At 35.8% G+C, this 26,245-nt stretch overlaps 1 protein-coding gene across 1 annotated transcript in view; it reads left to right on the forward strand.

Annotated features, from left to right (window-relative positions):
• Window positions 1-26,245, forward strand: part of KCNMA1 (potassium calcium-activated channel subfamily M alpha 1) — an 893,014-nt gene that overhangs the window by 528,039 nt on the left and 338,730 nt on the right.

Consider the following 26,245-nt stretch of genomic DNA (forward strand, 5'->3'; position numbering starts at 1 on the left):
CCCAATTACATGTAAAAACAATATTTAATATTTGTTTTTAAAACTTTGAGTTCTAAATTCTCTCCCCTTTCCCCTCTACTCCCACCCCAATGAGTAGGCAAACAAATCAATATAGGTTATACACGTGTAGTTATGCAAAACATTTCAATATTTGTTATGTTGATAAAGAAAGGTTTACCAAAAAAAATACAAAAATACAACTCAAGAAAAATAAAGTTAAAAAAACAAAAACAAAAAAGCAAAGAGAATGCTTCAATCTGTATTGAAACAACATCAGTTCTTTGTCTGGGTATAGATGGTGTTTTTTCATCATAATTTCTTCAGAGTCATCTTGGATCATTAGATTGCTGAAAATGACTATCGTTAGAATATTTGTTACTTTGTATACAGTACATTTCACTTTGTATCAGCTCATGGTTTTTCTGAGATCATCCTGTTCATCATTTCTTATACTATAATAGTATTTCATCATAATAACATAAACCAGTTTGTTTAGCCATTCCCCAATTCATGGGCATTTCTTCAATTTCTAATTTTTTGCTCTAGAAAAGACATATATGTCCTTTTCCTTTTTTTATCTCTTTTTATATATAGAGCTAATACTAGTGTTGCTAGTTAAGGGTAGAGTTTCAAATTGTTTACAGAATGGTTGAATCAGTTCATAACTCCACCAACAGTGACTTAATGTCTCATCTTTCTCACATTCTCTCCAAAATTTGTCATTTCTTTTTCTCATCCTATTAGCCAACCTAATAGATATGGTTTTACCTCAGAATTATTTTAATTTGCATTTCTCCAATCACTAGTTAGTTAGAACATTCCCCCCACATAGCTACAGATAGTTTTGATTACTTTGTCTCAGAACAGTTTATATTTTTTAATCATTTATTAATTGGGGAATGGATTTTATTTTTATAAATGTGACTCAGTTCTCTCTATATTTGGGAAATGAAGCTTTTGTCAGAGAAACTTGTTTCAAAAAATTTTCACATTACTACTACTAACTATATTTCTCTCCATTCTGTTCTGCTCCCCATTTATTCTATTCTGTCTCTCCTTTCACTCTGTCCCTCCTCAAAAGTGTTTTGCTTCTGATTACCTTTATTTACTCCTAATCAACCCACTGTTATATTACCTCCTCATCCTCTCCCCCTCCACTTTCCTGTAGAAATGTTTTATACCCAATCGAGTGTGTATGTTATTCCCTCTTTAAACCAATTCTGGTGATAGTAAGGTACACTTATTCTTCTTCACCTTCCCTATCTCCCTTTCTATTATAAAAGCTCTTTCTTGCCTCTTTTATGTATGATAAATTTGGCCTAGTACACCTTTCTCTTTCCCATTTGGCTATAATATTTCTAGGAATTTTCATTTTGGGATCTCTTTCAGGAGATGATTAGAGAATTATTTCTATTTCTATTTTACCCTCTGATTCTAGAATATCAGATCAATTTTCCATGAAAATTTTTTGAAAGATGATGGTATCTAGGCTCTTTTTTTTTATCATGACTTTGAATTGGTACAATAATTTTTGAATTATTTCTTGTGGATCTCTTTCCCAGGTCACTTGTTTTTCCAGTGAAATATTTCACATTGTCTTCTATTTTTTCATTCTATTGGTTTTGTTTTATTGGGTTTTGATTTCTCATAAAGCCATTTGTTTCTATTTGTTCAATTTTAATTTTTAAGGATTTTTTTTTCTTTATTGAGTTTTTGTATCTCCTTTTCCATTTAGTCAATCCAACTTTTTAAGAAGTTTTTTTCTTCAGTGAATTTCTGTGCTTCTTTTTCCATTTGGGCAATTCTGCTTTTTATGGCATTTTTCTCCTCATTATTTTTGTGCATTTCCTTTCATATCACTCTCATTTGTTTTCCATTTTTCCTCTACTTCTTTTACTTGATTTTCAAAATCCCTTTTGAGCTCTTCAGTGCCTAAAACCTTTGGAAACTTTGGATGTAGGAGCTTTGACTTTGTTATCTTCTTTTGAGTAGGTATTTTGATCATCCTTGTCAACATAATAACTTTCTACAGTCAGAATCTTTTTCTGTTATTTGCTCATTTTCTCAGATTATTTACTCCAGTTTTTAACTTTTTCTTAAAGTAGGGCTCTATTTCCAGGGTGGAGAGTACACTCAAGCTTCAGGAGTTTAGTACAGCTATTTTCAGAGATACTTCTTTAAGTTTTCAATTTTTCTAAGGTGATATGATCTGATGAGAAGTGTATTTACTATTTTCCTGGCTTGCACTCTTGCCTATGAGCAAATACAAGGACTCTTTTCTGCCTTGGAACTGTGATGAGGGTCTTTGTTCCAGTCCAGCTGCAAGCTCCTTATCATCCTAAGACATCACAAAACTGCAAATCAGATTTACCTATGGACAAAGCTTAGAGTTTTGCCTCATTGCTAAAAAAAGAGAACCATGTAATTTCTTTCTGATTCATTGTTTGACCCCCTTGCCCTCTGTGTGCTGAGAGCTCCAGAACCAGCTGCTGCTGCTGCTTATTCAATGGTTCCCTGGTTTGCTCCTGGTTTGCTGAGGCTCCATCTGCATCTCTGCTGCTGTGGCCCACGCTGGACTGTGCTCCACTCTCATCCAGGGATGACCTTTTAAGTTGTCTTTAACTATTTCTCTCCATCTTTTTGAGGGTTCTGCTGCTCCAGGAATTGTTTATGACATTATTTAAGTGTTCAGAAGAATTTGGGGGAAAGTTCAAGTGAATAGCTGCCTTTTCCCCCTGCCATCCTAGCTCTGTCTCTTTCTCATCTCTATTTCACAGTTGAGGCTGAGTGAAGTGACTTACCTAGGATCACACTGCTGATGTCTGATAATTTTCATTTAAATATCTCAGACTCCAACAGTAGTTTTTAATACACTATACTGCCTATTGATAGATTATTATAATTAAAATGTATAACTCCAGAATTCAATAAGAATAGAAATAAATAAACTTCTTAGTTTTAGATCCTATAAAACTTATATTATTGATGTTATGCCTCTGTAGCATCATTAGCTTGTAAACTGTATAAAAGCAATAACTGTCTTTAATTTTATCTTTGTAGTCCTAAGCTCTAGCACAGAACTTTGAACATATTATGTGTTTGTTAAGCTGAGTTACATTGAAGAGATACTTAGAGGGAAGTTCAGTAGAAGAAAGGGAGAATGTGTGTTTTAAAAGCTGTCTGTTATGCCTGTTATATATGGTGTATGTGCAGTTATGAATACTCTGTGTGTCTACTATGAATGTCTGCTCTGTGGATTGCCATATGTTCATTCATACCCCCACAGAAGATACAGTCTCTAGAATTCTTTCTAAGCAACAAAGAGAAAGATTTCTGGCTACATCTAAGTCTTTTCAATGGAACAACCCTTTTGTATTATAACTAAAAAAGAATTTAATTTTTTAGTAATTAACAAGGATCCATCATCTATTTTACAAGGTCAAGAAAGGAGGTAGGTGGTGTGGTCAATGTGCATTTGCAGTTGTAGTTTAAATTGTGAGCTCCGAGAGGGTAGATACTGTGCTAGTATTCTTAGAGCTAAGCACAGTGCCTGGCACACAGTAGGTGCTTAATAAATGCTTATTAAATAACAGCCACAATAAGACCATCTCTCTAGCCCAAAGGACTCCAACTAGAGGAAATTTAGGCAACTAGAAGGTTGCACAAACTGTTTTCAGGCATCAGGTTTTAATTTAATGCCCACTGGCAATTCTGTCTACCTTAAGGTGTCGTTTTTACTAGGATAGATCTCACTGATTCCTCCCTGCTCCCATATCTGCTGTCAGTATTTTTGCTCTTTAATTTTTCTTGAATTTATTTTGTAATTTTTCTGTGTCAGAATATATATGTGTATACTTAAATATACATCTACAAGTACATATAAATATAAACATAAAATACTCATCCCTATTGTCTCTATGAATAGACAAAAACCTCTTTGAGAATGGGGACTGCTTCATTTTTGTCTGTGCATTGTTCAATATCTGGTACATAGGAAATATTTAATGAAAGCTGGTTAAAATATTGATTGGTTTTACTTAGGAAATTTCCTAAGGACCGACAAATCCATTTGCTTAAAAACAAACCAATCCACAGGGTATTTCCTTTCTGCAGACAAGTAAACCATCTCTGGACCTCTAGTTCTTAATCATAAAGAAGGGATATAGATAGAGCACAGTATTTTCAAGTGGTGAGATCTGAGGAATATGGAATGAGAAATCCTGTGTTTTATTCATAACTGTTTGTATCATCTTAATCAAACAATTGTAGACTCTTGAACTCTTCCACTGGCTGAGAGTGTAATACTGGGTAAGCCCATTCCAAGGTTTAGCTCTTTACCATGGTGATGGTAATACGCATTAAAAATAAGAAATTTTAACTCTGAGGAATAATTTATTTTATAGAAATACTAAATATGTTTCTGATTTCATAAATTACTAGGTATTTACAATTTCCCACAGACATTAGAACAAGGAATGAGGGATTACAAGTAAGCAGAGAAGTTACCCCCCCACACACACACTTCAATTTTGAAAATTATATCAGTTGTTCTATAGAGGAGGAAGAGGAAGAAAGCAAAGAGATGTTCCTGACATTGGCAAAAAGTCTTGCTAAAAAAAAAATCTATTCAGATGCTCAGCATGGTTTCAGCATAAGGAGAGAAATAGGAGGTGACTTCCATGCCACAATCTATTTCTCTATTGTGACCTTTGGTTTTCATGTTGTCAATCTATTGACCAATTTGTTTCAACAACAACAAAAAAAGGTACTGGACTATGTAATTCCTACTGAGGAGTCTGTTTTCTCTTTAGGGAATAAGGTCATCTACTCTATCAGATCTCCAGGGTGAGCACAGGGATATCCGTTTTTGTAGACCATCCCTCTCAGTTGTTCTGACCTACTCTGAATTAAAAATAAAGGTTATTTGGTTTGGGAGGATATTTTAAGAGCTTTCAGGCTCTTAGTTAATCCAATGTGGGACCTGAGGAACACAAAGTTATCACTGCCTTGAGCTCTCCACTCTTTCCCCTTGCTTAGCTACTACCTTACTAACACCTCAGCCCTGTGTACTGATGGTAATGTTTTTGTGAATGATGATGGTAGCTCATGTTTATGTAGCACATTACAGTATATGGAGGTCTTACATTACCACAACCCTGTGAGGTAGGTGACAATATGTCAATAGGATGTCTACTGGGGAAGGGTTAAGTGTTGACATCTAATTGTTTTCATGTTTATCTAATCACCCTCAGCTCTATGTCTCCTCCCGGAGTTGTAACCATGGGAAATCACGGTGTGTGTCTTTGTATAACTTATTCCTTGCTTCTCCTGAATTTTCAAAACATCTTGAAAATTATGGTTTACTTGGGGAAAAAAAATAAACCTCTAATGAGCTCATTTGGTTAAACAAAATGCTGACGTGCCTATTAAAGGATGGCCAGGGAATACTAGCTCATTAAAGTAATTAATAGTTCAGTTTCCTCTTCCCTTCAACTCCTCTTCTCCTTTCCTTTCCCCCTTCTTCTTTTCCTTCCTCTTCCTCCTCCTAAGCACTGCCCCTCTGCGCGTGTAATGCTGGCTCCATGTACAGTGTTCTGTTTACAGTGGTATGAACATTTTTCGCCCGTGTCTTTCATTGCTGAAGTAACCCACCTCTCTCATATCAACTCTTACCTAGGAGCCGCTCTGCAGACTCTTTGATGTAGGTCTTTTTTTGCATGGCAGCCAAGGCCAAGCTGTGGTTCCATTGCATGATGCAACCTCACCCTTAGGGTTGTCTCGGCTAGGATTAACTAGATTCTCTACCTGCACTGGCCATGCATGCTGGCGTGCTTCTCCTGATGGCCACTGAATGCAGTGAGCACCAAACGCATGACGTCAACCAAAACAGCTAGCATTCTTAATCTATGGAAGCATTGGGTTGGAGAACTCTGCTTTGAAATTTGAATAGTGCCTTATTCACCATCACTTATCCCAAATTCCACTATACTAAGGAGATTTAAGCATAAGCAGTTGGGAGAAAGAGAATGAGATGCACTTTTTCTCCCACTGGCCAGCGGATCCTTCCCCTACTCCAAGGTAGGGGATTTGATAGGCTCACTTTTTTGAATGATCTCTACCTATCACTTCCACCTTCCCGGAGTGCAAGTGGATGTACCTACATGGATAAGCATTAAGCTATCCTTTCTCATCCTGCTAGACAGTTGTTACCATGGCATCATTCACCCTCTTGGTTCTTAGGCTTCATTTATTTATTTGTTTATTTTTAGGTAGAGGAGGGTGGTTGAGCCAAGAGCTCAGGGAAATACAGTTGGCTATGCTTATTTGTGTTAATGTCTCCTGCTCAGAAGTGCCATTGACCACCACCCCCATAGAAAAATTAAGAATGGTAGCTTTAACATGTAACAAATGCAGTGTTTTGGGAACATGAATTGGAATTGCACTTAGCATTTTTTATTAGTGGGTATGATCCTATCTCCTCGTTGTAACATTGTAGCTTCTTTTTATTGCAGGTCTGTTTGGCAGTCCTTTCCAAAAGAAAACAGGATTTGTTTTTAAACAATGTATATTTTCCTCTTCCCTATGTGAAATAGCTAGGACATACATTAAGAAAACATGACTCCTTCTCTATCTCAGAAATGCAGTATTTATGAAGTAAGAAAAACAAGAGTGGATAAAAATTGGTTCAATCTATGATTCCTTACCCTGTATTCCCTGACTGAATATAAGGGTCTGGAGAGAATTGTTGGAATTTAAGATGCAATATTTGAAATTCTTTAGCCAAAAAGACTCACTCTGCTAGTCTATATTATTGTAAGAAAACTAAAGTGGGGAAAAATGCATCATGGGATAGTAGAAAGAACACTGCACAAAAGTCTGAGAACCTGGGTTCAAATCTCTTTCTGACATAGATCACTTGGATAAGTCACTTAACTGTTCTAAATCTCAGTTTCCTCATATATAATGGAAGACAGATTAATTGGCCTCTAACTCCATATCACTAATTCTATTGTAAAAAATAAATAAAAATGTATGTATGTGCATATAAATTGCAGTTACAATTCCTCAGATCTAGAGAGTACTATAGAACTTAAAATGTTTGTATAAGCTTATCTCATGAAACACAGTTTTTCCATGCAAAACTTCTTTTCCAGAAACCAAAAACCATCACCTCTCTGAAATGGAAATTTTTCTGACGCCAAAGAAGGCAGATGGAGGTGATCAAAATGACAAAGGAAACATATGAAGAAACAATCAATCCCAGCCAACTTCCATCTTGGTCTGAGGTCCAACATGGAAACACAAGTAGGAGAAGACTAGTCTGGAGAAATCTGTTGAGACTGAGACAGAAATTGACTATGTTGAGAGGAGGCAAGAAGGCTATTGCAATACAAAAGAAGTGAAAATGCTTTCAGGTCCTTTGGAAGCCAGGCAACTGTCTCATATGAGCTCTCAAATCCTTCCCTTGGAAGGTCATTCAAAACTTCATTACGAAGTACATAGCATCCAGAAAGAAGAAGAAAATGATCCTATGTATACAAAACTGAAAGGACTTTGTTCAATTCTGGACACCACATTTTAGGGATGACAGCCAAATAAATCAGAAGAGGATCAGAAGAGCATTCCACAGAAGCCACAGAATAATGGAATCTGAGATGTTAGAACAGTGACCATCTTGTCCCAACCTATACCCTAAAAAGTACCCTTACTACAATACTCCCAAAGAGTAGTCACATAGCCTCTTTCTGAAAATCTCTAATGAATGGGAACTCCTATCTCCGGAGACGGCCCCTCCCACTTGCATTCAGTTTGGGGGTTTTTCCTGACACTAAGCCTATATAATTTCCTCTTTACAATTCCCACCTTTCTTGTACAATTGTTTTTGGTTCTACCCAGTGGGGCCAACCAAAACAAATCAACCCATTCTTCTATGCTATAATCATTCTAATAGTTGAAGATAGCTTTTGTACCACTCTTGAATCTTGAGGCTAAACATTCCCTAATTCCTTTACTTTGTTCATATATGACAAGGACTTAAGGACACCCATTCTTCCTGATTGCCTCAAGGATTGATGTTACAGATGTGGTCTGATTAGGGCTGAACCGTGCAAAACTAGACCATCTTATTCTTGGAGGTCATGTCCTTCTTAATACAGTCAAGTTTGCATTAATTTCTTATTTTTGAACTATCAGATCACATCTTAAAAATCACAATGTTTTCAGTCCTTTCCTCCCTCCCAAGTTTTTTTTCCAAACAAACTACATGTCTCCTATATCTCGTACTTATGAGATTGATTTTTTTTTTCCCTTTTGAGAAGTTGGGTTCCAATTCCAGCTGTCATTTACTATCTTTGTGATGTTTGCCTCTGGACTTCAAATTCCTTGTATGTAAAATGGAGTAAGAAGTTGAACTAAATAGTTTCTTCCATCTCTATTTGTAGGATTCTTGGATCTACAATTTTGTACTTATTCTTATTAAATTTCATCTTATTAGATTCAATGAAATGTTTTAACTGTTCAAGACCTTTTAGATATTGGTTATCATTCAATATATCAACTATCCCGTATGCAGTTATATCCTTTGCAAATTTGATGAGTCTGGTCATCTATACTGCTACCCAACTCATTGATTTAAATAGTAAACAGCTCCTGATCAAACACAGACTCCTGGAGCACTTCTTTGAAGATGATATTGAACTATTCATGAGTCCTGAGGACTAGCTACCTAAGGAAAAAAAAATGAAGAAACTGGAAATGTTGACCTTGGAGAAGAAAAGACTTGGGAATTGATATAATAATATTTTAGATTTGATATTCAATATTTGCAGACTATGATTAGACTTCTGCTTGACTTCAGAGGGAACAAAAAGCTTGGAGTAATGGATGAAATTTGAAGAGAGACAGCTTTTGACTTGATATAAAGAAGGACCTTCTAGCTATTAGAGCTATCCAGAAGTAGAATGGAATAATGTGGAATACAATGAGATCAGCCTTTTGGAGGGGTCTTCAGACAGAGGATGATCACTTGTTATGTATGCTCTAGAAATAACTGAGACCATAGGAGTGTGTATCTAAAGCAGTTTTCAACCTGATGGTCCATGAAGTTAAAAAAAAAATTAGTAACTATATTTCAACATATTCAGTTTCCTTTGTCAACCTATGTTTTTTTTTTGTCTTTAAAATATTGTTTTTAAATAGCATTTTGTTTTTACAAATACATGTAAAGATAGTGAGAACATTATTTTGAAGAGTTCATGGGCTTTACAGGATTGTCAGAGAGGTTCATAACACAATAAAGATTAAGAACCCTGATCTGGAGTTTTAAGGGATTGTAAAGGTCATCTCTTCTAATGTTCTGATTTCACAATGAAGAAACTGAGAATTGAAAGAGTTTATATGACTTGCTCAAAGTCACATAAATAGTAAGTGGCAGAATCACCATTTGAACTCAGTTCTTGTGACATCAAGTTTTAGTGCTCTTTCATTTGCATCAGGGTTGCCTCCAGGGGACACCATCAACTCTGAGATTCTGTTCCTCACTTCACTTCATATGTATGACTTTCATTTTGTACCTGAATCTCATTGGATCTCATATGTCTACAATGGGATATATTCAAAACAAAACAAAACAAAAACTTGTGTCTTAAGATTTTGGACAAAGACAAAACCAAGATGCAGCTTTTCTTCCCCCTTGGAACAATGAAGGTATAATTGTTTCCATTTTCTGGTGCAAAAAAAAAAAAAAATACAAAACAACATGCTAGGATTTTTCACTGTCATTATATATTTTTTAAGAAATGTAAAAAACAAAGACATCATAATTATCTTTCAACATTACATAGAAATTCATGTGCAACTTTTAACAACAAACACCAGTGTCCTGGTGGTGAATATTCATGTTCAGTGACAGCATTTCCTATTCTTTTGCGTCAAGCAGCAGTTAATTGGAACAACTATAGCAGGGCCCTGTGGAGCAGCGCCAGACTCAGGGAGTTGGTGCTCAGTTGGAAAGCTCACTCAGAAAATTCCCCAGGGGGATTTTGTGTTGATGCTTCCTGTTTAGATATGGAGGTGATGGTACATACTGAGTGTTTTACCATTGTGTGGGTTGAGGATATATTTATAGTGTTTCTAGGGTGATGGGATGGATCCGGAGGAGGGAGATTGAGATACATGGCATCTTTGCCACATGTCCTCCATACTCTCATGGTGCTAAAATGCCTTCTAGGAGAAATACTTTAAAGTAGTTATTGACCCTTGACCAACAAGCCAGTGGGACTGGGGAGATAAGCTCAGGGTTGCTGGTTTGGACCATGAGGAGGCAAAAACAAAAGAACAGAACAGATTTCAAGGTCATTTTTTTTTTTTTTTTTTTTTTTTTTTTTTTTTTTTTTTTTTGGTAAATTGGAGTCTGGGGAATATCTAACAAGAAGGAGATGTATAGTTTCTGTTCTGAACAGTGAGTGATAATAACTAGGTAATCCACAGGGCAACATCAAGAACTAAGGTAGCTCTTGGGGTTTACAATATTAATAGTTGCCAGAAATGGCCCTGGGCAACATTCCTTCTAACTACTGTTCCAGAGCTCCCATAGCTTTATTGCTAAGGCACCTCAGGTATCTAGTCTCCTTCCTGCTGATTGGGCTAAGTCTTTCACATATATAGATAGCTGATTTGTTTCTCAGCAGGTCTCATTGTTTCTAGTCTTTGGAGAGAGTCACTGTAAGACACAGAGAAAAGTAGTAAATTTTCTGGGAGCTTAGAGGATGGACTTCAATATCATTCTTGGAAGTTTCATTTCTCTTAAAGACATCCCAAGAGGATGCAGGAAGCTTTGTATTCCAAGAAATCTATTCATTTTTTGTGTTTGGAGCCAATGATTTTTTTCCATTTTATGCTTTTTTTGTATGTGTGTACCTTTCTCCTGGGAAAGAGATCACATAAAGTCCTGCTGCCAGGTCTTAGACAAACAGTATTTGACGGATTTTCGTTGAAAGTTAGAGCTCTCTACTCCTGTGTGGATCTTTCATGTGGTCTTATTCAGCTTCCCAAATTCAACAGACATTTTTGTCTGAAGGTCCACAGGGCCAAGGATAAGGATAGTCTAAAAAGGATTGAACTTAGATCTTGGAGTCAAGAGACTTGGATTTCAGCTCTTCTATTTATATTTACTTCCTAGATATCTCTGAATTTTAGTTATCTGATCTGTAAAATAGGAGTGATGATAATTACATTATTAACCTCAGGGAATTGTATGAAGTGTACTTGGTAAACTTTAATGCACTATATAGTCGTGAACTATGAGCTACTTTGCTTTTGAGATATTTCCTCATTTTCTCTTTCCATGTTTTCTACTCTGGGGTAGCTAGAGAACCAGATGAATCATGAACTTAGTGAGACAGGAAAAGAGAAAGGAAGGTTCTCTTGTTCTCCTAAGTAGTGGAGCTAGGTAGAAGGGCCTATTTTCAAAGTCAGACAATTTTTCTGAACTTGAGTCTGGGAAATATCTAACAACAGAAGAGAGTTATTGTCCCTTATTTAAATTAAATTAAGGCTAAAACAGGAAGAAAACTTTGGGGACAACCTGTATATTTGAATATGTGAAGGAGTCAAAGGTTAGTCTGATTAAAGATCTAAGCTGACTGCTTCTGGTCTTCTAGCAAAGTCAGGGCAAAACCCTTGTCCTTATACATGAGCTTAATGTCCCTTAGCTTGAACAATGAGACACTGTGGGAAGATAATATTCAGGACATGCTGACTCATTTAATGAGGGTGTACATGTACCTATAGATATGTCTGGATGGATAAACCACTTCCTGGATCATCAATGGTACTGATTTCTCTATTAAGCACTTGACAACATACTAAAATTGTTTTTACAATTAGGGATTGTGATGAAATGATCCTTCTTAGTAATATATGTAAATATGGGGGGGTTGATGGACAGGAAGAAGAAAGTAAAGTTAGATGGCCACTTCTCTAGAATGTTGGAGAGGTGATAATTCTTTTTTTTTTTCAGAAACACATTGGACATGATAACTGCTAAAATCCCTTACAATTCCAAAAGACTGTAATTCAGTGATCTAGCCTTAATTAGGAAGGATCCAGGAGGGGCTGTCCTTTCTCATTCAGTATCTTGGAGTAGAAAATGGGGAGAAGGGTTATTCCATTTCTTTTGACCCTCATCCAAAAGAATTCATATTAGCTCATAGTAGTAAACAAGACAGATCAGTTTCAAGGTTCTAGAACTAATATATATTGAGAAAGAGTAGCTATGATCAGGATGTAGAGGTCTCAGAGATACCTGGCATAGGTCCAGTTCCTATGGCATAGACAGAATAGACAATTTGAGCATTGTGGGTATGCCCAGTATGAAAGACTGTAGGGATCTTCACCTTATAGCCAAAGAGTGAGGAGAGAGCCAGTAACTTCCACAACAGACAGTGAAGGCAGCCCTACATGGGATCAAAACTCATGGACAGATAATTCTGCAGCAAAGATCTTTCCTACAGGTATTCTTGTCCATCACAAATTAGGAAACTATAGCTCAGAATTCACATTGCTAGAAAGTATCAGAGACAGGATTCAAATGAGCAAGGCTGTGGCTGTGGCTGTTTGTAGGTAGAAAGAATAGGCTTGTCACAAGACTCTCTGACCCACTTTGGGATTCAAAGAAGTAAATTATGTAGGATATAAAAACTCAATCAAACTTATGGAAAAGGGATGAGATTGACTTGGTAATTTTAAGGTTAAGGATGAAAAGGAAAGATTCATGGGATCATCAATCTAAAGAAAGAAGGGATCTTAAGTATAATCTGGTTCAAATTCCTCATTTTACAAAAGGAACCGGAGTCCTGAGAGTTTATATGGCTTTCCTAAGATCAAATGGACTGAAATTAAAGTTCATTTCCTTTAACCCCAAATCCAGAGTTCTTCTTACATTCCACTACAAAATGCTGCTTCTTCCCAGTTTAGAGTTGGAGATGTATACTTTGTAAGGGCACTTCAAGTCATCAAGTGCAACCGCTTTGTTTTACAAATAAAGAAACAGACTTGGAGAATTTAAGAAACTCAGCCAGGATCACATGGTGACTAGAAACCTTCTCATAATTTGAATCTAAATCTTTCTGTCTCCAAGTCTAATTTTAACTTTATCCATTACATCATACTAGAGTTGGGGAAAATGATTGTCCTAGAGTTGATGTTGAAGATTGGAATATTTTTAGATCAATTAATCAATCACTAAACATTTATTACCATGTGCTAATCACTGTGCTAAGTGCTGGGAATACACAAAAGAGGCCAAAGACAGTCCCTGTCCTCAAGGAGCTTACAATCTACTATCTACAGATACCAATAGCTTTGTAATTTATTAAACTGCTAATTTTTTCCTCTGATATTGTAATTTACTTACATCCCATTCTGCAGCTCACTTTATATTCTTCTGTAGTATTTCATAAAATAGTACCTCACTTTGCATTTCTTTGTAATATTTCTTAAAACAGCTAAGAAGCTGTCCTTTCAAACCAAGCAGGAGAAAAGGATACAGGTAAAGGAACCCTTGTGGTCTTTAACTATTAGGAATACTGGGGCTTCAGGAATCGTGGAAAATGTGTGAATTGATGGTAGCTAGAAATCCAAAAGAAGACTCCCAAAGTAAATACTTGAGCAAATGGAAACCAATGCATTATTGTTTTACAGAGAATAGGATACTTTGTGTACTCTATATAGTATACTCTGGTTTGACCTCTTGGCATCCCAAACTGGAGAAGCCTTAGGTAGAATTTATGAAAGTAGAATGAGAAAATAGGTGTAAGTTGGCAAGGAATCTTCAGGATACTTTGTAAAAAAATTTTAAAAGAAATGTTTTGTGGGACTTTCCTTGCAATGACATGATGTTGGTTTGTTCCATGAAACCCTTTAATTACATTAAAGTAAACACTGATGGTGAAGTAACCCACCCTGAAACTTTTTTGGAATAGAAGAAACTTGTGGGAAAGCATGCAGTTCTCCTGTGTAGGTTTTCTTAAATGCCATCCAAGAGTCTAGCTGTTGATATACAATCTTAAACCTGGGAACTAGAGATGACCTTAAAAAGGTCATCTAATTCATCCCTCCATCTCTATTGTTGGATTTCCTTGAACCCATATCAGAAAAATGGACGTTCTCCAATATTTATATAGATCAAAGGCTTGTGGGTATATTTCAGGGGGTCCATAAACTTGGAGGAGAAAAATATTTATAACTTTGCTACTACTAATTTTGAACTGAAAAGGAACATTTTCTTCAATTAATTAAGGATATCATTCTGAGGACTCCAGTGGATTCATCAGACTACCAGCATAGTCTGTGACATTCAAAAACCTAAGAACTCTTGCATCAGAACAAAATCTACCCTGTCTCATAGCGTACCTGCTCAGGGAATATCAATTAATTATTTAGCATTTACTTAACATAACTGTCTCATAGCCATAGTCATTTTACCCTCTGTAATTAAATATCATTGGAAGAGAATATTTTGTCCATGGATTCCAAACTAAATGTCAGTAAAATACCATGCAAACCTAAGATCTTCTTTCTTCTCACAATAGTTTATTACATATTTAAGGGCGTGGACTGTCAATTTTTGTATCTGCAGTGCTTATCACAGTTCCTGGCACATAATAGGTGTTAGTAATAGTAACAAAATAATAAACATTTATTGATTGATTTTACTATGAAGAATTTATCATTTGGAAAGTCCATCTAGATAGTAACACATTTTGACCTTATGTGTTAATCTGGGAACATACAAAGTTAAAATGACTCCCTCTGGGCCACATGGATAATAAGTGTTAGAACTTCAAGATTTTCTTGGGGCTGATCCAACATTATCCTCTATACAATACTGCCCCTCCTCTTCCATATATGGTATGGCATTTGTACTGAATTTCTGCTTTCTGATGGGAAAATAAGTCATATCAAGAAAATAGAGATTACAAAAATAACTGCATTTATTTTTGCCCAGTTGGATTTTATATTCTTTGTTTTTGTTTTTGTTTTTACACAAATTTTATTCATATCTTTTGTTTTTATATCACCTAAATATATCCTTCTATTGATTTATTTTAAAGAGAGGAAAAGTAGGTTATAATTACTTACTTGATTATTGACTAATACTTTTACATATTGAACAATCAACAACATTTATTTGGCTGAGGCAATTGGGGTTATGAGACTTGCCCAGGGTCACACAGCTAGGAAGTGTTAAGTATCTGACCTCAGATCAGATTTTTAAGTATCTGAGGTCAGATTTAAATTCAGGTCCTCCTGACTTCAGGTCTGGTGCTCTATCCATTGCACCACCTAGTTGCCCTCAACAAGCATTTATTAAGTGCTTACTAAATGCCTCATAGTGCTGAATACTGAGAATACAAAGAAAATTAGTAAGGAATAATTCCTGGCTTTAAGGAGCTTACATTAACAGGGTAAATAACATATATAAATTAGAAATAAATAACATAATATAAAAATATAGAAAAATATAAAACTGATAGATGTTGATGTTAAGAATTAAATGACCCACCCAGAGTCAAATAAATAGTAATGATTTGGACTCAGCTCTTCCTGTCTTCAAATCCAGCATTCTATCTACTCTACCACACTGCTTTGAGTATTAAGGTAGAATCAATGAATTTTCTAGAATTGAAGTTGAGTCTATCAGCATGTAAGACAAAGAAGTCTTTTGGAGGAAAGTACATCTCTATTGAGTCTTAAAAAAAACAAAACAAAACAAAACAAACAAAAAAAAAAACAGACAAATGATTTTGAGGGAGTCAGAAGTGGGAAACGAGATCATTCCCATCAGAGAGAATATCCAGGCTTGGACGTGGAAAATTTGGATTCAGTTGTATGCTGTAGCCATTGCCTACTATCAGACAACCAGTGTTAAATAGCATTCACACCTCAGACATAAGTAATGATATCAATCAAAACTTGATTTATATTCTTGTTGATGTTCTAGACTTAAAAAAGTGATAGAGAAAATATTATTGATGCAGATTAATCTTAATATCCATGTTGACATTTTCCCACTGAGATCCAGCCAAAAGATCCTCCATTTATTCATTAAGTATCTGAGAAACTATAACACCAACAAGAGAATGTTTAATAGTAGATGTGATGAAGGGTAATCTTCATGAAAGGGTGATTTCAAATGGAGACATGCCAGTGAATAAATTTTATTAAACATTAATTAAGTACCTACTATGTGTCAGGCATTCTGCTAAACTCTGGGCTTACAAAGACAAAATAAGAGAGTTGCAGCCCTAAAGGAGCTTAGTATATAAAATACTATGTAAAGAATAAAATACAAGGTAATTTTTAGATGCAGGGAGCCTCTAGTAACTGGAAGGATGTGGAAAATTGCATAGTATTGAGTTAATTCTACCATTTATATTTGACCAACACTGATTAGCCAATACACCTCTAATAAGCCCTCACTTCATAGAGAAGAGTCAGCTTGTCTAGCTCTTTCTATATGTCCCAGAAGAAGGTATTGGGGGCGGGGGTAACTTCCCCAGTAGGAGCCTAAAGCTTCATAGTTTTTCTATGCTCCCACAGAGATCATTTTTTTAATCCTCTAAGTATTACTTATGGATCTCTCATCTCTGTACTTTTATCTGACTTTAGATAAGGGTTGGGATTTGAGGGGGGATGCAAGGAGAAGGGCATAATCTGAAACTCTGGTCTCACCGATGGGATTCCCAATGTGATCATTCTACTCACAAAAGCCTATTGACACCTCTTTGATAATTTATAATCTTAGAGAATTATGTTTTCAAGTGACTCACCTTAGTCACCCCTTTGGTATGTTTCAGAGAGTGGATTTAAACCAAGATGTTCATGGCTCCAAAGCTAGTCCTTTAGACAAACAATCACCCTATTTAGCCAGGAATCCTCCTTAATTTCTGTTCCATTCCAAAGCACTGCTTAGACATCCAGCACTAATAAGGCAGATGTTCATAGCTATTGGACCATATCTAGCTTATTGAACAGCAACTTAATTAAAAGCCTTTTCTTTTGGAATGATTAATAGACTTAATGATGTCAAGCCCTTAAGTGAGGCCTTCCCAACTAACCCATTTAACCAAATGACTGAAAATTCAAAACATAAAATGACAAATACAAGCAAAATGATATCTTAAGGCATAATCGATGTAACTGAGATATTAATACTAACAAATTGTGGGCAAGAGATCCTGCTATTTCATAAAACTAAAAGAATAGCAGAATTCGTTGATTTAGATTCTGTACTCAAGATAATCAGATGGAGTTGTGGAGAGAACAATGCATTTCAAGTCAGGGGAGATGTAAACCCTGTTTGATATGTATTTGCTATGTGACGCTCAGCAAAATATTTAACCTGCTTATGTTTCCTCGTCTGTAAAATGTGTATACCTACAATGCCTACAGATGATTTGAGATTCAAATTTTAAAACCGTAAAACACTTTGAAAACTTTAAATTATTCACATTATCCTTACAGCCTTGAACAGGACAAAACACAAATTAGGACTTGATTTCTTGTTTGTAGATCATCTAGACTTAAGAAAGTGATGAGGAAATTATAAGTAACACAAATTATACTTATAAATGTATGCATGGGTACATTCCCTCCTCCCTCCTACGGATCCAGTTGTTCACCAGTACTTCTCTTTAAGGTTCATAAGGCACTCTCCAAATATTATCTCATTTGATCTCTCTCTAAGCCTTTCTCTATAGGTGCTACTATAAATCCCATTTTACAAATCATGAAACCAAGATGTAAAGAGATTAAATAAATATCTGAGGTTGAATTTGAACTCAGGACTGTCTATGTTTGGACCTAACTTCTGATTTCATCAAGTACAGGAAACTCCCAAATAAGGAACTATTTCTACCAACACAGATAATTACTTAGCCTGCAACTAAGATTCTTTGAGACTTGTATGAGGCACAGATGACTTCTGCAGGGTCACACTATCCATACTTTACCCAGTAAAAACATTGAGAAATACTTACATATAGAAAAATGAGTGATCATTTGATCAATAAGTCGCTTTTACGTTGCATTAAGAGTTAATAAGATTACAGAACTCCACAGAGTATGGTTATTTAAAATCAGCTGTTTGTTCTTGGTTACCTTGTTACTTAGTTACTTCCTATGAATCAGAGGAAAAACACACAGATATTATAGATATTATATGATAGCCAGCCCCATTTTAGAGATGCCTAGTTGAACCTCAGAGAAATTGAGGGATGTGTCCCAAATCCCAGAATGAGTAAACATTAGAAGCAAGACTTAAATGTAGAGCTTTTGGTCAATTATTTTCAATTGTCTACAGCTTTCCATGTCCTCATTTGAGTTTTTGTTTGTTTGTTTTGGCAAAGAAATTGAAGTGTTTTTCCATTTCCTTCTCTAGCTCATCTTCTAGATGAGGAAACTGAGGCAAAAAGGTTTAAGTGACTTGCCAGTGTAACAGCCAATGTCTAAGGCTGAATTGAAAGTGAGATCCTCATGATCTCATGACGGAGATCCTGGTGCTCTACCCTTGCACCATCAACTTGCCCCCAAACATAGGGCTACCAACTCCTGAGTCTAAAGATCCTTCCCTGTACCCTCTAGCTTCTGGCAAAGTCAGGGAGGAATTATGGGAAATCAGGAGCCTAATATAAAGTTTACCTTAATCTTGCTAGCCTAGGGAAGGAGAAGGTGGGAAGTGGTAGTCTAGTAAGAACACTTCACAGAACTGCATATCTATCCTATTTTATCAACAATTCACAAAACAAGCAAATAAAAATTTTTTAAAATTAAAAAACAAATGAATTTGTATCTTAGTATCACTAGAGACAGTGATAAAGTAGAAAGCAAGATATATTTGAATTGGATTATGTTCTCATGATCTGATTTTGATCTTGCCTCTTCCACTTAGCACCTTTGTAGTCTTGAACATCTTGGAACTTCAGTTTTTTCATTTGAAAAATTAGGTAGATGAACCACATTGTCTTTGCAATTCCTTTCATCTGTCAGTCTAGTCCCATGTTCGACAATGCTATTGTCTTATGAACAATTTCTACTGCCATAATAAATTAAAAAACCTAACTGCTAAGCCCTATAATGTTTTTAGTTAACTACTTATCTCAGATTTAAAATATGGCACGACTAATAATGATGATAATTCCTATTTTAGAGTGCATAATAAGTCTTTCACATTTGAAATACATCAGCTTAACTTTTTTTTTTCTTTTAAAAAACTATCATATGGGATGGATCACAGGGAGGGGAAGGAAGAGAAATGTAATACTATTATGATAGAAGAAACAAAACATCAATAAAGAGTTATTAAAATAAAATAAAATAAATCCGTTTGTTTAGCATCCTAATTAGCTACATGCTCTTTTGCTCATTTTAATATGCAAAAAACTGTGGCACAATCTCTTAGAGGCAGAGAAAGACCTCAAGGCTTATAATTTATTCTCCTACAGACTGATTCCTAACTGTGTTTTTTTTTTTCCCACAGAATATTACTATCAAAACTATTTTGTATCAGCTATTTGTTCATAGTTACTGCTATGAACAGGAATGAAAATGTGTTTATATATGGATACTTCTTTTGGCCTGGTTAATATAGACTATGTGAATTTAAATAACATGATATTTTGGGCCCCAAAAGACAAAATGAAGAACTCTTTGTGGAAGCAATATAGAGTGAAATGTAGACTTTAATAAGAAAAGAAAATATAATCTTAGTAAGTTTTATTCAATAATATTCATATCTAATTCATCATCCATTAACTAATGGTTCAGGTGTTGGTAGATTTCCCTTCTTTGTAAGTTAAGATAACCAATACAGGTTGCATTATAGAGGAAATTCTTATATAAGAATTCTTTGAACTGGATGGGCTCTGGGTCCTCTGCATTTCCAATGTTCTAGAATTCTAATTCAATGCACAACCTCCTAGGTGGCAGTAACAGAAGCATGTCAGAGAAATGAGAAGATCTTTGGGCTAGTCCTATCTCTTAAACATTTTCTGATTTTGAGTTGGCCTGTTTTTAATGAGCAGATTTGGGGAAATTTCCGGGATAAGAGAGGAACTAAGCAAGAATTTTTGGCTGCTAATGATGTTCAAGACAACATTATTTCATTTGTATTGATCACTTATATAGTCATCATTAAGTGAAAATATAAAATGTATTACCTGAAGCCTGATTGGAACAAAGCATGGAAATTCTTTGGGATAATTCAACCTTGATAGTTTTCAATGTAAATAAATTGGTTAAATGGCTTGTTAGGAAAACTTCACTTGTAGTTATATTAAAAAATTCTGATGGCTCATTGGGACATAGAGATTACATTTTGAGTTCTCAATGGTTATGGCTGCTAAGTGACAGCTCTGATAAATCCTATCAAACTAGAAAAATAAAAAAAATGGGCATACCATGGATTATGTTTTTGCTGCTGAATTTATTAAATTCAATAAAATTAATCACTAAAATTTTGCCCAATATGTGGTGATTCTGGTTTTCTCTATAGATGCTTTTATATTGGTCTTCATTGAATGAAACAGGAAAAACAAGGAAATAACAGATCTTTTATAGTAATACAATAAATATTTATTGAGTACCTATTAGGTACCATATTTTAGGTTTTTTTTTTTTTTTTTTGGAGGGGAAAGTGGGAAGGATTGTAAACATATGATTTCTGTTCTACCATCGTCCTATATTCAAAGAGATGTAAATCCATTTGAAAAAAATAAATCAGATATGTGAAATCAATGAATATAGAAATATTTTTGAATAATAAACAGTAAAAGATAACACATAATTAGATATGAAACAATGTGTGTAAACTATAAATGTTATGAGTTCAGGAAAGTAGAAAATCAGTGAGGATTGAGGAATGAGGAAACATTTGATGAATGAATTGACTTAGACTCCGGGTCTCAGAGGAATATGCTAAGGATCATAGGAAATAGATCATTTTGTAGCTATTTAATGAAAGAGGACATTGGATATTAGACAAAGGAATTAGATTTAGATCACTGACAACTATAGAGAGTAGTGGTCTATGCAAGGTGGTGTTAAAGAGCAATTTCACTCCTCACACAGGATGCATTACAGGGTGAATAACTGAAGTCAGTCACCAAATATTAAAACTCCTACTATGTTCCAGCCACTTGCCAAATACTTATTAAAGCTCCTACTATGTGCCAGGCACTGTGCTAAACTCCAGGAATATGAAAAAGGGCAAAAGATGATGCTTGATCTCAAAAGTTCACAGTTTAATGGGAAAGAAAGGACAGAGACAGGGAGATTGGTTCATTGTACATTACAAAAGTAGATTTCTGAGGGCTTGCACTGGAGATGAGGTAGTCTGAGATAATGGAAATGGAGGAGCCAGCACTGAATGCAAGTGAAAGACACACACACATATATACACATACATATATGTATGTATGTATATGTATATATATATATACATATATATAGGCATATATGTGCATGCAGGCTCATGTGGGCATACACATGGAAATTTATTTACTGAAGAGCCTCAGATTTTTGAAATTATGTTTTTAAGCTCCTTATCTTTTCTTTTTTCATTTGTAAATGATAGTCTTTTCAACCCCTCCTCACCTACACATCATTATTTTTTTATTTTAGTCTTAAAATAAAAATGTGCTCAGCCAGCATTCTCTTTCTAATTGTTAATTCATATGCCACTGATGAGACCCACTCAGTATTGTAGTAATTACTTCCCATTATAGTGGTGTGTTTTCCTCCCTTGTTCAGACCTGAAACTGAAAATAAGTGCTCAACCCCTGGATCTTTGCAATTAGTTAAATGGCATGCAGCTGGTCATCTAGGGGCAGGTACATCCTCTTAATCACTCCTGTTTGGGGATGAATGGAAATCTTTTGAAATAATACCACCTGTCTTTAGTATGGGGACAGAAAGAGCTGATCCTATTGTAGCCACTCAAAAGTGAGTAGACAACCCTGAGTCAGGAAGGTTTAAAAAAAAAAAAGAATCTTAAGTAAAGGCCATGGTAGTTCCATTCATTAAAAATATTATTCAATGCCTACTGTTTGTGGAGGGCAGTTTGGCAGAATGGATAGGAAGCTACTCTAGAACCAGGAAATCCAAGTTCAAGTTTCACCTCTGACTCATAGTGCCTATATGACCCATCTTAGTTCTAGGGTAGTTCTCTGAGACTAGAGGAGATGCTGACCTGCATTGGCAGAGGGAGCTTCCTTACCTGGGAATTTCCTATACACATGAAATCATAAGTGTACGATAAAATCCACTGTGTGTGGAAGAGAAAAACATCCCAGCACTTAATGCTGTGACTGGCACACAATTAGTGCTTTCATTCATTGACCTAGCATGTTTTGCATTGTAAGTATTTTATAGCACTTTTCCAGCATAGGGACTTTAATAGATGAGACATCATAAATGTCAAATTGTAAATGGGCAAAGGGGAAGTGCAGTTGAAAGACTGTGGCTGAATCAGAGTTGTGGACTTCCATCTAAGTGAACTTTCACATTTAAAATCTAGGGATTCTTGGTTTCCTCTGTTGGCATTCCATTGATCTCTTTTTTTGATCTCCATTGAGAACTTATTTTGTTTTGCTTTGTCTTTCAATAACCCTTCTGTAAAGGCAACAAGTTAATTTAGTGGAACTCAGGCTGAAGGCTTATTTGGATTTCATGTTATATGGATAAGTAAGAAAAGGAATGTTTCCTTCAAATCTAAATGGATACCCATGTTTAAATCTGTATATCTATCGATCGATCGATCTACCTACAGATATATATATGTATATATTAATATATTGATATTGATGAGAAACTCCCCAGGTGATCATGTAGGTTTATTAATGTGTTTTCATAAGAATCTAGTCAAGGGCTTAGATACATCCTTAAAGTTGCTTCTCTGGGTTTTAGGTGTCTTACTACTTCCTCCCTGTTATGCCTCCTGTTTGTAAATTGGTAATCCAAGTCTACATGCAGACAAACTATCTTATAACCCGCCTAGAAGTCACAAGTAGTTGAGTTAGGTGATTCCATGTGAAGCCAGGTGTCATTTGCTTGAGGCAAAAATAAGATGAAATAGGTTAATTTTCATCATTAGCAATTAAATATTACTTTGTCTCTTAACTCATGAAGAAGAACCCAAATGACTGGTTATTCCTCTGTCCCAGCAAGCAGCTGTCTCACACCTCCTGTGAAAAGTCAGTTAATAAACATTTATTAGGCACCTTTCATATAATAGGCACTGTGCTAAGTGCTCAGAATACAAAGAAAGGTAAAAGATAACATGTGAAAAGCTCTAATATAGAGATACTTAATCTCTTTTGAGCCATGGACCCCTTTGACAGTCTGCTGTAACCTAGGGACACTCTTTCTCATAATAATATTCTTAGTTTCCATAAAATAAAATGCACTGAATTTCAAAGGAAACCAGTTATATTGAAATATAGTTATCACTTAAAAAAAAAGAATTCATGGACATCAGGTTAAGAACCCTCACCTAGGAGTTCCTTTTATTTGGTGTTGTAGCAAGCTGTCCTCATTGATCTTTGAGATGAAGTCCCCCTGGAAAGGAAAAAAAATACCTTCTGTCCACTATTGGCAACCTGTCTCACAATGAATAATATCATATCTTTCTATAACACCATGGAGTTTCCCTATGGGCTCTTCTCAAATGGGTAACGAAATGATCCTGGGTAGGAGGTCTAAAGACTCTCATGTTCTACAGAAGTTTCTTTCTTGGGAGTCTTTGACAGGGAGTGACTAGCAATTGACTGTCATCTCAGGAATTTACCACTACAGGTTCCTACTCAATGGTTCTATTACCAGTCAAAAAAAAAAGCAGACTGGAAATTTTTCACTGGGGTCTTTGTAGCAAGCAGAGGGTGGTAGAAAAAAGAAAAAAACAGAGTACATTCCATTCTATCTCTACCTCTTCAATGACCATTCTTGGCTTCTCTCAATTCTCTTGATTCCACAATCTTGTTATAAACCTTGTTTCTACTGGCTGATCTCATCATCATCCCTGTTAAAATCTAGAAGCTAAGAAATTAATTGAAATCACCACTATTTATTTTTATAAGAGTTTATACAGTGTTGGGTCAGATTAATGAGGGGACAAGGGATCTTAGTAAACAATCTAATCATAATCCTTTATTTTTTCTGACAAAACAATCAAGATCCATAGGAAGTAAAGAGATTTTCCTAAAGTCACACAAAAAGCATGTCATTGTTGATATCAATTTCTAGATTTTTGGAGGAAGAGATCAGAGGTGATGGACACAAGAGTTTCAAAGAAATTCCTTTTAAGATGGGTTGTGTGCTAAGCATCACCCCATATCCTCCACCTACCATCTCTCCTGCTGCTGCTTTTGATGTCCTGAGAATAGCAGCAAGATTCAGGGAAGATTACAGAGCCAAAATTCAGTATTGATAAATTGCTATGAAACTTATACTGAGCTTGAGTCTCCGAGCTCTAAAGCTATTCTGAGAATCAGCTTTAGTATGGAATGAACCATATTATCCTTCTTGTGGCATTTATCTAATATTTCCCTGAGCATGGGAAAAGAGGGACATCCAAGTAGGAAACAGCCTGCCTTCTATTCTATTTTGATGTTATACAGCCCAGCTCAAGGAGCCATTGTAGATAGGGACTCTCTTTTGACAAACTCCCATTGTCCTCTGCACTACTATGAACTCAGCTTAGAGCTGAAAGAACCCCTAAAGGCTAACTAGTCCAATCCCTTCATTAATCTAGCTAATAAACTAGAATCCAGAAGCATCAGTTAACTTGGCCATCCAGACAATAAGTAACATCACTGGGGGTTAAACTGAAGATTCTCTGATTCCCAATCCAATGTTCTTTTACTTCTGGAGCAAATATAATTTCATTTGCTTAATGAGATAGGTTTAATAAATCCACCCCCTTTCAATACACAGCACATTTTTATCCCAGAGACTTACACATCAATGGGTTATTAGACTGCCAGGATCGTGCATTTTCCTTCTACATAAATGCAATGTCTAGGAACTCTCAAGCCAAGGGGTTTTTGTAAAAAGTTATCCCTTATATAGCTTTGTCTTCTATTTTCAGCATAGAAAAGTAAAGGTTTTTTGTTTTTTTTTTTTCTGTAAGAGCTGCATGCAAATGAATGCCAACATTAGGAGAAATTATAATTTTTCTCTTGTAACTCCTGCTTCTTTTGAAGTTCAGGACTCTCCCATTCATATTCTAGGGTGGGTTTGCTCATATTCTTGGTAAAACTGAGTAGTTGTCATTTCTTTTTATGGACTTTTGAGAAAATGAATCCACTGGTTTTCTGCTGCTACCCCACCATGCCTTCTTTAAATGCAACTCTAGGTTACTCTGAATGCCTGTGCAGAGGGTTTGCTACTGATCTGTGACCTGAGAAACAGGGCATGTCAAACTTGTACCATATAATGGGAATGGATAAACAGAGGTGCATGTGTAATGATCTGGGAGCCCCACAAATTGACTTTCTGTAGCTCTAAATGGATTCCTCATATTGGTACTGCATTGATTCCTGCCTGTTGTACAACTTTTAGCCTTTTCCTTAACAGAGGTACAACTATACTAACTGGTATTTTGTTCAGTGATTGTCCAAGTGGGGATTCTGGGAAATCCTTGGAAATTCTCTGCCGTACAGATCTTAAGCTGGCTATTTTCTGGCTCCAGATGTTGACTTTGCTTCCTGCCTCTGGATAATCTGCTTCTCCTTTCCTCTCTACCCCCACTAGTCTTTCTCATTTCATCTTACTCTTCTGTATATGATCCAGGCCTAAGGACTACCTTTGGTTGATTCTATTGCAGCAGTCTTTATCTCCATCGACAGCTTTGAGATGCTTATGATGCTTTCCTGCTCCCCACTCAGCACAAACCTTGGCATTGTCCCACACTGATCACTGATTAATATCCTTGATGGAAAGACAATGGAAGCCTTGTACCAGTTTGTATAGTAGTGCCCCTTTTTGAACTCTTGACCAAAGTAGAGTGTGCTGGGGGTTCGCATTGGCTGCTTGACACACACCCAGGCAATTAACCTGCATGCCAGAAAATTAACCCTTAGAGTACTGCTTCAGATTTCACCATGACTCTGGTGGTTGGGATTTAATTTTCTCTGGGGTCTAGGCTTTTCTCACAAGCTATGGGAACCACATGAAAAAGTCTAGAGTC

Source organism: Sminthopsis crassicaudata, chromosome 2 (assembly GCF_048593235.1).
Source record: "Sminthopsis crassicaudata isolate SCR6 chromosome 2, ASM4859323v1, whole genome shotgun sequence".
Taxonomy (NCBI): Eukaryota; Metazoa; Chordata; class Mammalia; order Dasyuromorphia; family Dasyuridae; genus Sminthopsis; species Sminthopsis crassicaudata.